General features: G+C 41.0%; 1 protein-coding gene across 2 annotated transcripts in view; it reads right to left on the bottom strand.

Moving 5' to 3' along the window:
* The window catches only part of LOC121870719 (NPC intracellular cholesterol transporter 1-like), a 64626-nt gene that overhangs the window by 44269 nt on the left and 598 nt on the right, over positions 1–19759 (bottom strand). The gene's annotated exons all lie outside the window — the stretch shown is intronic.

Here is a 19759-nt window from a genome sequence, read left to right as displayed (position 1 = left end):
AGACGAAGAGTGCGGGGAGATATGATAGAAGTATTTAAGTGGGTGAAAGGAATCAATAAAGGGGATATAGATAAAGTTCTTATAATATCCGAGCAGGATAGGACTCGGAGCAGCGGATTCAAGTTGGATAAGTTTAGGTTTAGGAGGGAGATAGGAAGGAACTGGTTCACAAATAGGGTGGTGGACGAGTGGAACAGGCTTAGCAACTTTGTAGTAAGTGCTGGAATGCTGGAAAGTTTCAAAAGGAGGCTAGATAGATTCATGGATGATAGAGAGTGGTATTAACTCTCAACAGGAGCTGCCATGCACAGGCCAACCGGCCTATTGCAGACTCCTTATTTTCTTATGTTCTTATGTACTCACCTGTACATGCACTTGTATCTCCACACCTGCACCTACACACCTGTTCCTCCACACCTGGACCTACTCACCTGTACATGCACACCTGTATCTCCACACCTGCACCTACACACCTGTTCCTCCACACCTGAGACACTACAGACCATTACATACCCCTCACAGCTTACCTTAACCCCTCGCCCTGACTACAGCACACCACGTCACCTTCCGACCTTCCTAACAACAACATAAACAAAAACAACAACAAAACTCAATTCCGCTTCCTGTCTTAACCTTCAGGTGTGATAAGTCGCCAGGAACAACAACTACAACTTAAAACATAACAACAAAAACAGCAACATAAACAAAACAACAACAAAAACAGCAACATAAACAAAACAACAACAAAAACAGCAACATAAACAAAACAACAACAAAAAAAACAAAACAACAACAAAAACAGCAACATAAACAAAACAACAACAACAAAAACAGCAACATAAACAAAACAACAACAAAAACAGCAACATAAACAAAACAACAACAAAACAGCAACATAAACAAAACAACAACAAAAACAGCAACAAAAACAGCAACATAAACAAAAAAACAACAACAAAACTCAATTCCGCTTCCTGTCTTAACCTTGAGGTGTGGTGAGTCGCCAGGAACCTGCTTTTCACCCCTTCTTTATCTTTGACCTTTTGATCTTGGAATGACCTTTAGAACTTGAGGCCCCACGTCACTGAGCTGGGTTATGGGGTGAGGTGTTGTATCGCTATTGAACCAAGTTTCTTCACCCGGATCTGGACAACCAACCCCCCCCCCCCGCCTTAAGGTACACACGAACCATTACCTTCACTGTGTCTTATGGAGAGAGAGAGAGAGAGAGATTACTGAAAATTCAAATCGATGACCTTTGAGAATCCATCTTTGTGTCGTAAGTTTAAAATTATATCGGGAATCCAGAAGAGATTTACCTGGACCAATGATCCTGTTCCTGTCACCTCCACACCTGCACCTACACACCTGTCACCTCCACACCTGAGACACCGTTGACCTTCACCCATTAGAGGGCAGCGGTGCACTCAGGTATTTTATGCTGGCTAATGCAAGACGAGTGTGTGCGGGTGAGAGGAGGAAAACCTGACCGCTAAATGACTATTCCGCCACTGCTACCTACCGCATACCGCAACACCACATAACTCAGTGTGTCTTGTGTAAATTATAGACAGAGAGGGAGGGAGGGGGGGTGTACCTTATGAGACACCACACTTTGTAATAATAATGACAATAAATATTAAGAACTACCACCATCAACCAATCACCACCATAAAAACAAGTTCGCTTCAAAGTGGACAGGTTGACATACAATAGTTCCCCCCAGAGCCAAGGTCACCCAACGCCTCCTGGCAGTAACTACGCCATATGGAGGCAGGACGCGTGCGGATCTGTTCAGGTTAGGTTGCACCCCCACCCCGACAGTCTCGTCACTCTGTCACTCTTAGGCCATTATGAGTTGCACAAGCTTCCCTGTTAGTACCTGGCCTTGTACAGGATGTCGAGGGGTGCACAATAAACTAGACTGCCAGGACATGTTAAGAAAGCCAGTGTGTATTTTTATTTTTTTACGGGAATTAGCCCACCCAGGTACAGATCACTGACCCACATCGGGGCCTGGGGGGCGAAAATGTAATAATAATAATAATAATAATAATAATAATAATAATAATAATAATAATAATAATAATAATAATAAAGAACCACAAAGAAATACAAAATGAAAAAAAAAATCAAAAGTGAGAAACAATATATGTATGTTGTGTTGTCAATAGTAAGAGAAACAAATGAGACCCTGCAATTGTGTGTAAATGAAGCCCTCGCAAGCACCTCAGGTTAGGTTAGTTAATCTTTAGGTGAAATAAGCTGGAATTAGGTTAGGTTAGGGTGGTTAATCTTCAGGTGATCCCACATTTTGTCTATTAATATACACAATACAAACACGAGAACATACACCACCCCCCCCCCTCGACCATGACCTGGACAGCACAGGGCCTAACGAACAGGACGAGGCTCATGACTCACTTGGTACACAACAGGAGTAGAACAGGATGGACCCTATGAGTTACGGCCAGTATGTCGTAACTAACTCCGGGTTGTGTATAGGAGAGGTTAATAACATGGTTGTTGTTTGTGTGTGTGGATTTATAAACTAACTCCGGGTTGTGTGTAAGAGGTAATATGAAGGTTTTTTTTACAGTTTATTTACTAACTAACTAACTACGGGTTGTTTTTAAAAGAAGTTATTCGTGTTTTATCGCGCCCCACCACCACTGACTGTACATTATTGGAACATACAGTACATGACGTAAATACAACACTGCTTTCTTGAGTCGATAACCCGATCATCGTAACCCGGCTATCATAAATCCGTGAACAATACGATGCTAGGTTAGGTTAGGTAGGGTTAGGTTAAGTTAGGTAGGGTTAGGTTAAGTTAGATTAGGTTAGGTAGGGTTAAGTTAGGTTAGGTAGGGTTAGGTTAGGTAGGATTAGGTTAGGTAGGGTTAAGTTAGGTAGGGTTAAGTTAGATTAGGCAAGGTAAAGTTGGGTTAGGGTAGACTGGGTTAGGTTAGGTAAGTTTGGGCTGGGTTAGATTAGGTCTGATTAATCCGATGAATAACTATATAGAATAATCGATAAAAGTAATCCACGTCGCTATGGCAACTGGAAAAATCTGTTATCAATAATCCTTCACCAAAATACGGCAAAGACAATAATCCATCCAAAAATAATCTGAAATAATCAACTAATGGTGTTAAGAATAATCAGGACTAAATTCAGGAATTATCCGCCAGAAATCAGGTATGACGTAAAGGTAAAAAAACCTTCTAAATACATGAATTACTACGGATATCAATTGAACGAGAGAGAGAGAGAGAGAGAGAGAGAGAGAGACTTTAAAACAACAAACGAATCAAACAAACGTACACACATACAAAGACCAGTGCCAACAATACTCCCCCATAACACACACACACACCCACCCACACACACACACTTACCCTACTTTTACCATTAACAGATAAAATTAACCTCGGCCATTGACTCCTTTCACCAGGTACAGATGGTAGAAGATACAGTGTTTTAAGATAACCAATCTCCCGTCACCATTGAACTCCTAAGATTGGTCGCTTATATGAACGATTGCAGGTTAGATTAGGGAATATTTACGGTACGTTTCTCAAGTTTACACTTCCATTTCCTGAACATTCACCCCCCCAACAAGTCTCATGTCAGTTTAAAGAACCCGGGCCAGGACGTGTTTCCCGCGCTTTTTGGTTTGTTGACATTCGTCGCGCGTGCTGACGGAGGCAGACAACGGTGACACATCCTCGAGCAACGTTGCCAAATCCTCTCCTTCACTTGCTCTTTAACTCATAAACCACTGTATTCCTCTCTAAATCCACCAATTACATAATAACATAATATAATTTACATATAACCATAGCATATTAACTAAAATTGACATTGAAAACCCGACAGTGTTAAATATAGGTCAGTGTAATCGAATCCAACGCATTCATAACAAGGCAGTGACCGATAAATTCGTATCAAACATCATTAACAAGAAAAACTCCTATCTCCTCTTGACTCTATCAATTAATAATAGAATAAATAATATAAAATAATTAAATAAACCAAATATTCGAGAGAGGGGTAACGTACGAGGAAAGAAAGAAGTAGGTTAAGGGTTTGTCAAGGAGGAGGCGTTAGAGGGCGTGGGTGGAGGGCGTGGGTGGAGGGGGAGGGGCGAGCGCTGGTCGGGTTCAGTGTCTCTCTCACAACCGTACAGCCGGAAAGAAAGTTCATCTTCACCTAATTTCTTCGTATTTCAACCGAATCTGAAACGCCGGATAGGTTACATAAATAGTGAGGAATAGTAATGTTTACGGTAGTGACCCAGCTGACAGGTAATTAAAGGCGAGGTAAACACTGCACCTTTAAATCACTATCCCCGTTACGCCATTAAGCTTGTCTTCACCAGGTATAGAAAATTGTGAATAACGAAATAAAAAACTTACAATACTAATATCTATAATAATAATAATAATAATAATGTGATGGTAATAATAACACTAATAACCCTTTCGATGTCACCTCCAGCATTACTGAAAGATAAAATACACACCTGGTCACCACACACACACACACACCTGGTCACCACATACACACCTGGTCACCACACACACCACAGTATGATATGCTTTACGACAGACAGACAGCACTACAGACTGGGGCAGAGAAAACTGTCCTATATACAAGCCACAGCTCCGGTACACCGTGGTGACTTAACTCTGATGCTTCCGTGTGTGTCTGGCTATCATATACAGTATACTGTCTGTAGATATTTGTATTTATCTATATATTTATCTGATCGTTCTCTGTTCTGTATCCAGTATGTATGTATGTATGTATGTATGTATGAGTTCTTCGCCATCCAAACGGGAGTAAAACAAGGGTGAGTACTGGCACCAACTCTCTTTTCCGCTTTCTTGGCTGCCTTCCTTACTCGTGCCAGTGCCAATTTAGCCGGCGGGGTGGACATCAGGTACCGGATGAAGGATCTTTTCAACATAACACGACTCCAGGCAGGAACAAGGGTGTCGGCGAACACCTACGCAGATGCGTATGCACACTTCGGCCTTGAGGTGAATGTACATAAGACTCAGATTCTCTTTCAGCCTGCCCTTGATTCAGCCACACCTCCATCACCCATCCAGCTTAACGGTACTACCCTCTCTAATGTTACCCACTTTCAGTATCTCGGATCCCACCTGTCCACCACCGCGGACATCGATGAAGAGATTCATCATCGGATCAGATGTGCATCTCAAGCCTTGGGCAGACTCCTTAACCGTGTCTTCAGCTGTAGGGAGCTGAAATTATCTACAAAGTTGCACCTGTAGAGCAGTGGTCCTCCCCACCCTGCTATATGGCAGCGAGACATGGGTCACATACAGGAGGCACCTCAAGACACTTCAAACTTTCACCAACGTAGTCTACGTTCCATCCTCCGAGTTCGCTGGGAAGACAAGCGAACAAATGCCAGTATTCTTGCTGACACCAACTGTAGGAGCATCGAGGCTACCATTATCTATGAACAACTACGTTGTCCTGGCCATGTTATCCGCAGGACGACAGTAGACTGCCAAAGCAGCTACTTTACAGTCACCTAACGAATAGTAAACGTAACGCCGGCGGGCAACTGAAAAGGTATAAGGATAGTCTTAAGACAAACCTGAAAAAGTGCCAAATCGACCCCCTCACCTGGGAGACGATTACTCCACACCGTAACGCTTGGAGGAGCACCACACGAGAAGGTGTCAATACTTTAGAGTTAGCCGACTGCAAACCGAGGCAGAGAAGCGCCAACGCCGGAAAAACGCAAACGCCGTCCCTCCCGCACTAGATGTAGCCCTCCACCTGTGTAACATCTGTAGACGACGCTGCTGGTCCCGTATCGGCCTCTCCAGTCACCTTAGAGCTGGATAATCGTCATACTCGATTCCGAGTGACAGCTAACTGTAAATGGCACCACCAGTATAATCTCAGCTAAATTCGATGCCAGAGTTAAATCAAACTGGGTTTTATTATATTCAGCTTGAGTGAAAAGAAACGCTAAAACGCTTTACAATGAACTAAGCTTTATAGTAAGGTATAGAATGACACGTAGGAGCCTTTGAGAATCTACTTAACGCGTCTCCTGTTTTCTCTCTCTCTCAGGTAAGACCAACACAGGCCCTGGCGCCATAACGTGTTCCCGGGTTACATCTATACACCTTGTGACTCAGCACGTTCGGGGTCGTGTACACCAGAGGCAAGGCCGTGTGAAAGGCCCCTACTGTGTTACGTCACAGTAGGTAAACGTGGGTAGTGACGTCATAATAGGTACACGTGGGTAGTGACGTCGTAATAGGTACACGTGGGTATTGACGTCATAATAGCTACACGTGGGTATTGATACAGTTTATTTAGCCAGAAGAGCATACTGTAGATAGTCGGAAAAAATAATATTATCATGGCTGAGTCAGTGAGAACCTGAGCTCTCTTGTAGGCACCTGATATATACTGTACATTTATCTCAAGGAAGTATTATGTAACATTTAGTCATGGTATATATACAATGACGCTATAACAATGAAAAGGGAGAGAGGAGGAGGATGAGAAGAGGAAGGGGAGAAGATAAGAGGGGGACGAAGGGGAGGAGGATGAAGAAAAAGAGAAGAGAAGGAGGAGAAGGATGAAGAGAAAGAGAAGGGGGGAGGAGGAGAAGGAGATAAGGCAACATGTCAACACCACATTGAGCAAACACCACGACACAGACGCCAACATATATGACTCTCCACTTCTCAATCCCTGGGCCTAATTTGCTGCACCACACACACACACAACAAGGTATTCCACTGTAGAAACCCGTCTATTAATTGATGAGAGAGAGAGAGAGAGAGAGAGAGAGAGAGAGAGAGAGGCCACCAGGTACGTTATTTTCACCTTAGTATAATCATCATTTTCTTCACTATTCCGGCAGGTGAAGGTTAATTTAATGCCTTGTGTCACTCTGCCCTTCGTTGGGAGTGAGGAAGTCTCTCTCTCTCTACCCCACAACACACAACCCCCCCCACACAGGTGATCGTGACCTCTGCCCCCCTCCAGCCACAGAGTAAAGAGGTCACCATGAACACGGCCAACCACTTAAAATTGCTTCCTAGTTTGTGCTTCTTTCATATTCCCTCTTTTCTTCTTTCTTTCACACCTTCCCTCCTTCTTTCACACCTTCCCTCCTCCTTTCACACCTCTCCTCCTCCTCTCTCTACTAAAACAAAAACAAATCACTAACCTCACAGTATAGTCTCTGTGTAATGTTGACGCCATGTTGGATTGGTTGTCTTTGTGTTCAAGGTGAAACTCCTCAGGTTAATTGGTTTAAATAGAAAGGGATTTAGTGGGGTGGGTGGGTGGGTGGGGAGTGATGTGGTAGGGTGTGTGTGTGTATTCAACTTACGAAACTAATATAATCTAACCCAAGTTTACCTGGCCCACCTTACCTTAACCTACCTTAACCTAACCTTACCTTAATCTAACTTACCTTAACCTAACCTATTATGAGTTAAATACCTTACAGTTTGAAGAGTTATATATGCGGGTCTATACAAGACAGCTATAGACAACAGTACATGACGATACATAACGGTACACGACAACAGTAAATAACGGTACACAACAGCAGTATATAACGGTACACATAAGTAAATAACGGTACAGCCACGTCAAAAGAGTGCTGGCCGGAGAACTTTTTATCGCACAAGAGTAAATTGCTCCAGAATAACAGCGTGGCAACAGACAACAGATAAGAAGCAGTCATAAAAACAAGAGATTGTAGTTTGCTAAAGTGTTTATAATTTTACCGCCACAAACCACAACGCAAAGTCATAACACATTGTAGTTTTTAATTTTCACGCCACAGATCCCAGGAAATTCTATTCAACTCTCGCGAAATATAACATTAAAAATAAACAAACACTTAGCGTACAAACAATCGATAAGTTAAATAAGTAATGCCACTAATTACTGTTAAAAGTGTAATTTAAATCGAGTTAAAATATTGAGGTTTGGGAATTTTCACCTCAAAAGTGGTTTCCAAATTCTCTCGCCAAAAATCTTCGAGGACACTAGTGACCAAAACGTGTCAATTAAACAAACGGAAAACACTACCGCCCAAATTAAGACAAATAAATAACACTGTAAATTGTTAAAGGAAAAGTTGTTGTGGTTTAAAGAAATGCGCGTCATAGTATTAGGTAAGGCTTTGGCTGGCTAACCAATAGTAGGACAGAGCCAAACCCCTCCTTCCCCACCATCATCGCTCACTCAACTAAATGACGACATCTTTCTTCCTGAATCACTCCGTAGCCAACAGTTAAAAATACGCAATAGATATTTTTTTTATTCCTTCAACTGCGAAAGCTTAGCCAAGTAACGTCACAGCTTCTTTGTCTACACTATCTGCAAAATTGGCAGTCGGACCACCTCACGCATGGACTAAATAGAACTAAATTACTGTACTTGTTAAAACGGAGAAACTTTGTAAACATCTGTCGCCTAGAACACGCATATAAGGTGTTGATTTCTCCTCTCTGAAGTACAAACAGCATGAAGTTACAACATAAACAGACCCGTATTTATATTATGAACCAAAGGAAGACGTAAGACATTATCGACCAAATCCAATATTTTTTTTAGTTATTGGGAAAACACTCACAGAGACAAGACGATAAATACCTCACGAAAATGATAATAATTCCCGTCACTTTCTAACGGTAATGTATATGGCCCTGGCACTCTCTCTCTCTCTCTCTCTCTCTCTCTCTCCTATGCTTGTATATAACCTATTATTGAACTACCTTCTGTGATTATGGAAACGACAGTGCCTCTAATAATTCAAGTTGTCTCTCGGTACAATTGAAGCGGCCATCTGTGCGTCGGTAAGGTATTAAATCAATTACACACACACACACACACACACACACACACACACACACACACACACACACACACACACACACACCATTACGCAAGGGAACACATCCACTCTGAGGGCATGACAAGCCTGTTGGTGTAAACATGACAACACGTGGTGGATGACAGCAGTAAAAGTGAAACTATTGTTGATATTATCCTGCTGGTGTGTGTGTGTGTGTGTGTGTTAGAGTAAGAGAGGGGGGGGGTAATTCTCTCTCTCTATCTCTCTCTGGCAACGTCGTGCCCTTCGCCTTAATAGAATGTCTCTCTCTCTCTCTCTCACTTTAATTTTGTGAATCGAGTTTGAAGATGAAAATAATGGAATACCTTGAGAGGAGGGAAGGAGGAAGGAAAGGAGGGAAGGAGGAAGGAGGAGGGAGGGAGGGAGGAGGAGGGAGGAGGGAGGGAGGGAGGGAGGGAGGGAGGGAGGGAGGGAAGGAAGGAATGAAGGAGGGAGGGGGCACCTGACGCACCATCTCAAGATCCATATAATAAATCCTTATCACCAAAGATAAATAAACAAGGTATCTTAATCACACGAGACTGGCTAATCTCTCCTTGGACCGACGACCCTAATCACACACACACACACACACACACACGAGGAGGATATTGTAGTTTTCCAAGTGAGTTTGTCTAAGCCTCGAACATACATACATACATACACACACATCTACACATAAATGTACGTATATAAAAACAACAACAAACTCTTTCACTGTATGTATGTATGTGTGTGTGTGTGTGTAGCCGGTCAGAGCTAAGGGACCTCTCTTGAGTGTGCGTGTCTGAATGTGTTAGTCTGTTCGTCCTACCATCAGATGACTCACGTCCACTCCCAACACCTGATAACCCACACCCCTAACACGTCGACCAATTAGGGTACACCCATCACCCTCATCGCCGTGGAAACAAACAAGACCTCATAACTCCACATAATACAAAGGAAAAAATAATTAATACTTCATACACTAAGTTTAAAAAATATACATTAAAATTTGGTCAAGTTGTGGCGTAGATGAGATGAGTAGACAGACAGACGGATGGACAGACAGACGGACAGAAACGGACGGACGGACAGACAGACAGACGCTGAGCTCACATCCTGGAAGGGTTACTCATTACATTAAGCCACACACCTGTGACCATCCACCCAACCACCCCACTACCCACACCCCACCCCACTACCCACATCCACCCCACACGACCACGTACTGACAACACCCCCCTCCCCCATTCAACGTATAAATCATCAATAACTCGTAGATCAAACCGTTTTATTCACTCCTTGTTGTACCGCCCAACTGTACTGAGAGTCTTGGTTAATTAAACGACCTTCATCCATCCGTCACCTTGTTTCCGATTGGTGATTTTGCTTATTTTTCAATTTATGGCTGCGATATTTTTACAATCAACCGTTAATCATCATCATTAGTAGTAGTAGTAGTAGTAGTAGTTGTAGTTGCAGTAGAAAAAACTATTATTAACAAAAGTATAACCACTACTATTACCATCGTCATTAACATCACCATTACGAGAAAGACCACAGAGAGAGAGAGAGATAGAGAGAGAGAGACAGATAGAGATAGAGAGAGACAGAGAGAGAGAGATAAGTAATCCCCCATAGTTTAAGTTACACTATCTCTGGCCTCTTGTTCACCTCTCCCACCACACTCCTCCCTTATCTTAATGTCTCTCTCTCGAGTTATCTTTAGGAATAACAACAAGCAAACCACTTCATGTTATCTTCATCTTTAATCTGGGTCACCCACAATTACGAGACACCGCAAATAAATCGTCTATCTTGGTTGGCCTAATTTTAATACCTCAGATTAAACAGTCGATTAGGCCTGATTTTCAAGATTTAGGGTCACTTGGGGCATGACCCTAGGGCTTATTTCACCCCAACCCCCGGTCCTAACTTAACTTAATCCCACTAAACCTAATTTAATTTAATCTAATCCAACTTAACCCCTGGCCCTAACTTAACTTAATCCCACTAAACCTAACCTAACCACACAGGTAGAGTTAGGGAGTTTAATGATCAGGTGAAATAAGCCGAGGGGGAGGGGGGCTAATTTTCAGGTGAACCAATAAATAATCAATTACATCTCCTTGACCACGGAAGTATTGCAGGTGTATAGGAACTCGTAAGGAACCTACACGACTCCTCCAAAACACGTATAGTACTGGTAATCTTCCCTGGGTTTGGTATTACACACCTGTTCAACTTTGACCTCTTGACCTTTAATACTTAAAGCAATACACGAGAGAACGATTCATCTGCCCCCCCCCCTCCCTCCTCCCAACCACCACTACCACCATCACCCCGGATCATATCACCTGTGGTTCTAATTAACACGTCACACCTTGAGTCAAAGACGTTCTCACATCTCAACTTACGAAGCTTTTAAAATCCACCTTAAGTCTCGTAGCTTGGATGTCTCACACACCTCCAATTACCAAAGTGACCCACGCACCTTCAGGTACAAAGAGTTAACAGTTTCCCCCTGATCATTCTCCCTCACCTACCATATGAAAGCGATCGTTCACATCCATAACAAAAAAACAATCGATGACGAAATGGAAATATTATCACTTTAACGAGAGAGAGAGAGAGAGAGAGAGAGAGAGAGTCAACGCCCCCCACACCGCTACACAATACAGTGAAAGGAGAAGCCACATTCCCAAACAAACAATTATACAGATAAACCCTTTTAAACGGTAAACAGTTCTTCCTGTTAACGGTAAACAGAGAACTCACCTCCTCGCCCCTCCATAACTTGAGCTAAACAGTTAACTATTTCCCGCGTACCTCAAGTTAACGGTACTGAGTTACCTTATACGAACTTTGTTATAGGTTAAGTGAGCAAGCTAAGACACGTTCTCACACCACCAACTTAAGGTAGAACGCAATTACCGTACGAGCGTTTCAGAATCAAGTACCCTAAGTGATATTAATCAGTTACGGTACATTTTCTCGTAGGTCCAGTTAAGATATCAAACGAACTTGACGAAGGTGTTTAATATATATAGAAACCAACACAAAATACACCATTAAGAGTACATACATACATACATACATACATACATACATACATACATACATACATACATACATACACACACACGTACATACATACATACATGACGGGGATCAACTTTAGATTAGCCCCCTAATTTTTTTTCACCTTTTGATTAACCACCCAAACCTAACCCCCCTCAAGGTAGCGCTAGGGTGCTTAATCATCAGGTGATTATATAGGCCTAACACACCCCTGAGTATATAGACCTAACACACCCCTGAGTATATAGGCCTAACACACCCCTGACTATATAGGCCTAACACACCCGACTATATAGGCCTAACACACCCCTGAGTATATAGGCCTAACACACCCCTGAGTATATAGGCCTAACACACCCCTGAGTATATAGGCCTAACACACCCGACTATATAGGCCTAAAACACCCTTTACCCTCCAATGATCTGTGGTTTATACTGTAATAATAATAAACCCAATATCTACGTTAAACCCCACTGTAGAGTACAACCCAGAGTACTTTAATGAGGACTGATAAGGGAAGTATATATGTGACAGAGTTAGGATTGTTTGAGTACCTGAACAGTGGCTACATCTCAAATAATATGTAATCAACCAAACTGCTGGGATATTTAATGATTATCAATAAAATCACTGCAATATCCAATCACAACCAATGAAAAGGCTGCAATATCCAATCACAACCAATGAAAAGGCTGCAATATCCAATCACAACCAATGAAAAGGCTGCAATATCCAATCACAACCAATGAAAAGGCTGCAATATCCAATCACAACCAATGAAAAGGCTACAATATCCAATCAAAACCAACCAAACAGCTGCAATACCCAATCAAAACCAACCAAACAGCTGCACCACTGATGTAGGCTAGTATATAATAGTTTTTCCTCTACCTCCCGCCCTCAGGACAAACCTTGGCTGGGCGAACCTAACGGACAGACGGGATAGAACACAGTTACCACAGCACAGCAAAAACAAAAAAATTATATATATCAATCACGTATCTTAACTGTTCTATTGTACGTAAGTAATAATGTAACCTTTTGTACCACTGTTTGACTATCTATCTATCTAGCTGAATCAATATTACAAACACCAAGAACATCATTCCTCCCAAGTCATTACCCAGTTTACCCTGACGACTCTACCAAGGCAGTCGTGTTTGTTGTGTTGTTAGGGCAAGACATTTTGAGTGAATGTGAGACGGGGGGGAGGGGGGTGACCTATGAAAGGGTGAATGTGGGTGTGTGAGAGAGGTTGGATATGTGTGAGTAGTATGTGGATGGATGGATGGGAGGGAAAGGTAAATGTGGATGATTGGATGAGAGGGAAGGAGAAAGTGAGAGAGAGAAGGGAGGAAGTGAGAGAGAGAGAGAAGGGAGGGATGGAAGACAAAGTTACTAACAGGAAAGAGAGACAAGATCGAGAGAGGAACATGGATGTATGTGTGTGTGTGTCCAGAAAACCATCATGACCACTGAGAAGTAGTCTGACCACATTCTGGCATGGATCAAATTTCCTACCACACCTGTCACCACCTAACCCGCACTCAACACACACAACACACTTAACCCACACCCAACACACTTAACCCACACCCAACACACTTAACCCACACCCAACACACTTTACCCACACCCAACACACTTAACCCACACCCAACACACACACACATAAAAGTTAAGAGAGAGTTACATTTCCCTCGCCATAATTACCATGATATCTTCCTTCAACATGTATGATATAGGTAAACAGAACATGGATAAAGATAAGTAACCTCTTTATTTCACCTTAAAATTAACCATCCTAACATAAGTAAGGCAGGGGGGGGGGTTAATCTTCAGGTGATCAGCATAAATTAACATTGTCAGAGTATACCTTAAAGGCTTCCCTATGTTAAACCAAGTGTCATGTACAGTTTCAGTCTCTCACTAGTTATATCATGCACTGGACTAAATCATGTTAAGATTTATTGCATTAAAGACACCCAAAAATCCCCACAGTTAAATCACTCTTACACCGTACCAATTAAATAATGCCCCACTGGAAATGACAAATTACTGAATCATAAAATCCCACCTGACAAAATAACAGTGGACAATTTCCCATAAATACTGTGCTAAATTGGACAAAACCCCACCCAATAATTATTCTCTGGACAAAACCCCATTCGAGAATTACCTACTGTCTCCTATTTTAAATATCCCCTGTACCTCACCTGCCATACAACAGCAAACCCACCAATGTACTGATAGGTTATAACCCTTTAAATGTGTAGCGAGGTACAGCCCACATTATAACGCTAACATCAGAATTGATAAAACAATGTACCTGGGCTGTATAAAATATCTGACAGATTGCCCCAGCCCTGATCTTTTGTGAGGGAAACGGCATTAACAAACTTAAAAAAAAGCTAAACAAAGCCTTGAGAATTATCATAGTCTGTCCCAAGAGCACATGATAGCCCTGAGGCTTTTGCGTGGTAATCCTCAAAAATACTGCTTCTAGGAAACTGCTAGAATATATGAGTTATGAAACTGATGAGTCTAAATGGATCCAAGTGACTATTATACAGTACATGTGAGGATGTTTGGACAAGACCATCAGTACAAAGTCGAGACACAGCAATGCTTCCTGACACCTTGGCAGACGGTTCCCTTCAACTTAACAACGCCCACACACAGGTACGACGCCCCCACACAGGTACACCGCCCACACACAGGTACAACGCCCCCACACAGGTACACCGCCCACACACAGGTACGTGCCTTAAAGACTGACCACATATAATCCTTATCTCCAACACACTGCCAAAGTGAGAGCTCTTGAACACATACATAACCTACAGACTGACAAAAACATCACACAGACCATCTACACTGTGTGAGGGCTGGAAGTGCTGCCATTGTCACTCAGTATAACGGTAATGTAATAGAGAGAGGAGCTACAATTAGTAACTGGACATCCACTCTACAAACTGTTGCCATACTTGCCAAACTGAACTACTTGTTGAAGACACTGCCACTAACAGTCTCATCATCACCGACTCCTTATCCTCACTACTTGCTCTTGATACCCTAAACTCAGATGGTCACCCGCTTGTCTCTGAAGCCAGACACAAGCATATGTGTCTTGTTGACGGGGGTTCAGGATCAAGCTGCTGTGGATCCTCTCTAACATAGGCATTAGTGAACATGATAGAGTTGAGGCCTTAGCTAAACTTTCATCCAACAAAAAACACTTTTGACTACAATCTGGGAATGTCAAACAGAACCTTAATTATTTTTATGAATTTAAGGCAAGTACAGTATAGAAATGCAAACAGGCACTAGTCAATCTATTGTCTACCATGATGAGATGCATCAAGTAAAACATGTACTGTATGTGGAGCAAGTAACAAGATAAATAGATGCTGTAACTGCTAGACCAAGGTTAGGATATAAGTACCTCTGGCTGTTTGTAAATTGTGCGGCCAGACATATGGCCACACACTCCAACACTACCTCTTGGACTGTGAAAAATTAGAACCTTTTAGGGACAGATTCAACCACACTGTGTATGCAATGACACAGCTCTTTAATATCTGATGGCAAGACAGCTGATATACTACAGCTGTATTAACACTTCATATCTAGTACCTCAGGAAATTTCTATCTACAGACCTAAACAATGTACTATAAATACTCTGCAACACTCAATGCCACTGGGGTCTAATAAACACCCTTTGTGGCCTCTACTCTGGAACCCTTTTTGCTGCACTACCACTCACAAGATGAGTATGGGGTGTACAATAAACTAGCTACTATCCACAACAAAATTCAATTCTCTCTGCACAAAATCCAAACACCTTAATGATGAAACTAAAATGTGTTGGGTCAGGCTCTCATATATCAACAACGGTACAGCTGCCATTCTTCCAGAGAACTCGCCAAGTCATTCAAGGATGGTGACCGACCTGCTGCTGTGTGCTGGACTGAACTTGTGTCAGTGTGTGAACGAGGTGTCGGCCAGGGGACCTTGACTGGTATGTGCTCTGTACCCACCATAAAAAAACACTGATAAGTAATCTGTAGTTAATGCTGTATCTTTTCACATTATCAGAGCGGATAATGGATGGCTACTTGCTATCGATGTCTGCTTCCTGCAATTAATGGTAAAAGTGCGACATTTATACACGACTATTTATACACGACTGAGCACTGCTGAAGTAACAACCTGCGCCACCAGATTCCTTGCTAAAATTACATGGATCGAGATTTGTCAAGTTATTTCTAAGCTAAATTGTAAAGCACATTCAAGACTATGCCCGGTGATGTGTATAGTTACTTCACTAGTCTGTGTTTCTTGTAATAACCAGCTGCTAACACTTCCTCTTACTATCATCAGCTGTAACACACGCAGAGAAAGAGTGCCGTGACCTGTGTACACTTTAACAAACACAGTATTGATGCACTGTACCTCTCACTCTGAAGGAACCATAAGGAATTTAACACAGTACTGTATAGGCAATAGCATTCTACAAGATCACTCCCTACTAATGCCACCACACCAAGTTTCACAGCCACTGTTTTATATTTCACAGCCATTTTTTTTATTTCACAGCCACGGTTTTATATTTCACAGCCACTGCTTTATATTTCACAGCCACTGTTTTATATTTCAAAGTGCTGTCTGGTTTCAATTTCTGACCATGATAGTTTTATTTCACCAACTGTGAATACATCAGGTGGCATGACAAGTATACAGTAATCTGTGCAGCATCAGGTTGTATAGAGAACATCTGATGTGCCTACAGTATAACACAACAGCATTTCAGGCAGGGCTATAGTGTACAGTACAACACAACACTGTATTACTAATGTACTGTACTGTATAAAAGTAAATGTTTCTCCAGTTCTGAGTGTTGTGAGTGATGTGTGCAACTTGGTAATAAGTGAATTTTCAAATCTATGAGGAATCACTTGAAAAAGTCACAACCCTCACTGCACCACTTACTGTTGTGTACACCAGTTGATCCACGTTTCCAAATATTATTTTTCTAGCATGTCTTTTAGCTAATATTTTTATGTGTAAATAGTACACATAAAATGCAGGAGGTGCTACTGTGTTCCATTGACCGTCCAGTGCAGGCAACAATGGACCAAGGCATCACAGAATCAATAGTTGTCAAGATTTTATGAAATTCTCTTCATATCATAAAGAAAAAAAAATATTTTCATACAAATATTCCAAGCCACAGCTTAGGTAACAATGTCCAGTAACAGAAGAACAAAAGGCAATAAAAGTTACTGACAGCTATACAGCATACAGTAGTATTGTACTTTCTCAATCAGCCTGATTTCAAACTGATGTCAACATTTGTTCTGTATGATGCACTGTGAGCTGAATGAAGGAAGTCATTTAAAAACGGCACATGGCAGAGTGAAATAGATATACGAACTAGGTAAAGTATACAGGACCTGTTAATGGATGCCTCTAACTGAAAATTTCCTCCACTCTATATAAATTACACTCCTGTAATGGTGACTTGTACCTCCCAAATAATCCCACAACTCATTATGGCACAATGCACTGTGTCAAAATCCCACATTACAATACACTATTCACACTTACTCAAAAGAAGGAATCAATCCCTACAAAAAAGCACAAATTGTTTATAAGCCGTATATACTGTACTTCAGAAAATCCAAACAATATATCAAGAACAGATTGGATGTTGTTATGGTACATCCAGCACTAAATGACTGGATGTTGTTATGGTACATCCAGCACTAAATGACTGGATGTTGTTACGGTACATCCAGCACTAAATGACTTGATGTTGTTATGGTACATCCAGCACTAAATGACTGGATGTTGTTACGGTACATCCAACACTAAATGACTGGATGTTGTTATGGTACATCCAGCACTAAATGACTGGATGTTGTTACGGTACATCCAGCACTAAATGACTGGATGTTGTTACGGTACATCCAGCACTAAATGACTGGATGTTGTTATGGTACATCCAGCACTAAATGACTGGATGTTGTTATGGTACATCCAGCACTAAATGACTGGATGTTGTTATGGTACATCCAGCACTAAATGACTGGATGTTGTTATGGTACATCCAGCACTAAATGACTGGATGTTGTTACGGTACATCCAGCACTAAATGACTGGATGTTGTTATGGAACATCCAGCACTAAATGACTGGATGTTGTTATGCAGTAAAGAAACGCAAACCCAACAATGAGGAGGACCTTCATCTCTACGGTCAAAACAACAAACAACCGTAATCAGGACAGGTTAGACAAAGACTCTTAGAGATTCTGTCAATATCGTTACACATTTTAAATCTTGACCGCAATCAGTAGTTACGCAAAGACTCGAGAGATTCTGTTAATACTGTTACACAATTTAAGTCATAATGCAATCAATGGTTAGATAAAGACTCCGTTGATAGGAAGCATACTAATTATGAGCATGTTGTCCTGGCTAACACCTCGATGGCAAGCCAGCATACACTAGAGGTAAGAGAAGATATGTTAGAAAATTATCCCTATAGCTAAGTAAAAGTCTTAAGATCTTGATATAAACATAATTATGACTTGATGAAAGGTGGTGTAAGTCATAAAGCAACAAGTGTGCATAATATTATATACTGTACTGTAGTAACTCATAGGGCATATTGATGGATCACCTGAAGATTAACCACCTCTGCTTATTTCACCTGAAGATTAACCATCCCTGCTTATTTCACCTGAAGATTAACCATCCCTGCTTATTTCACCTAAAGGTTAACCATCCCTGCTTATTTCACCTGTAGATTAACCACCCTAACCTAATCTTCAGCTGAAATAAGATGGGGGTGTTTAAAATGCAGATGATTCACAATGTATACACCTAATAACATAATATAATTTAAAGATACATTTCAATCAATACTTTTTTCTCCATTTTGTTTTCTAAATCTCAAGAATCAACACATTTTGGTACAATATTTGCAAAAAAAAATAAAAATAAAATAAAAATAAAATGTTGGTTGGCTTTTAATTTTTTCTCTAGAATTTACACTGATACCAAGTACTGTATGTCTGTTTTAATACACCCAATGTAAACATACCGAAGGAACATATAAAAAATGACTTTGAATTTAGTTAAGAATGTTAATTATTGTAGTCTATAGCAGGCATTAATCACTTACTGTATTGCCAAACTTGAGGAAATAACACTTGTTCATCTATGCTTATAATAAAAAATATATATAGTTCAGTGATGGATTCTTACAGTTTTAAGTTAATATGCTCACACAGATAAACTCACAATGAATATAAAATTATGGACTGTAACATTAAATAAAGTTCAGTGTTTTTTTTTTTAATCACTAAAGACACAGAGGCCACAGTAACTAATCATTTATTAAGTAATTATCTTTCCTGCTCTACATGTACTGAATAATGAGTAAAGTCGCTATTTTTAACCATTATTCACTAAAAATAATTACTAATATAAAAATTTACAAAACAATACTTCATTACAGGAATAATGAACCAACACAAGCTTCCCATGGTACAGCAGTGATGACAGCTTGGCCAGTGTGAGAAGTCTTGGTACACGTTACATAAGACGTGATACTTACATAAGTCAACAGTACTGCTTACATATTACACTGTTAACATACCTCATTATTTACATTATAAATAGGATGATTAACAGGTGTTTCAAGGTGGTTGATGATGGCATAGGTGATAAATGAAATAGTAAATTGAAAGAAAAAGAATA

This window comes from Homarus americanus, unplaced genomic scaffold (assembly GCF_018991925.1).
Source record: "Homarus americanus isolate GMGI-L3 unplaced genomic scaffold, GMGI_Hamer_2.0 scaffold5635, whole genome shotgun sequence".
NCBI classification, from domain to species: Eukaryota; Metazoa; Arthropoda; class Malacostraca; order Decapoda; family Nephropidae; genus Homarus; species Homarus americanus.
The sequence above is the reverse complement of the archived record's forward strand: the minus strand, read 5'-3'. Positions and strand labels throughout refer to the sequence as shown.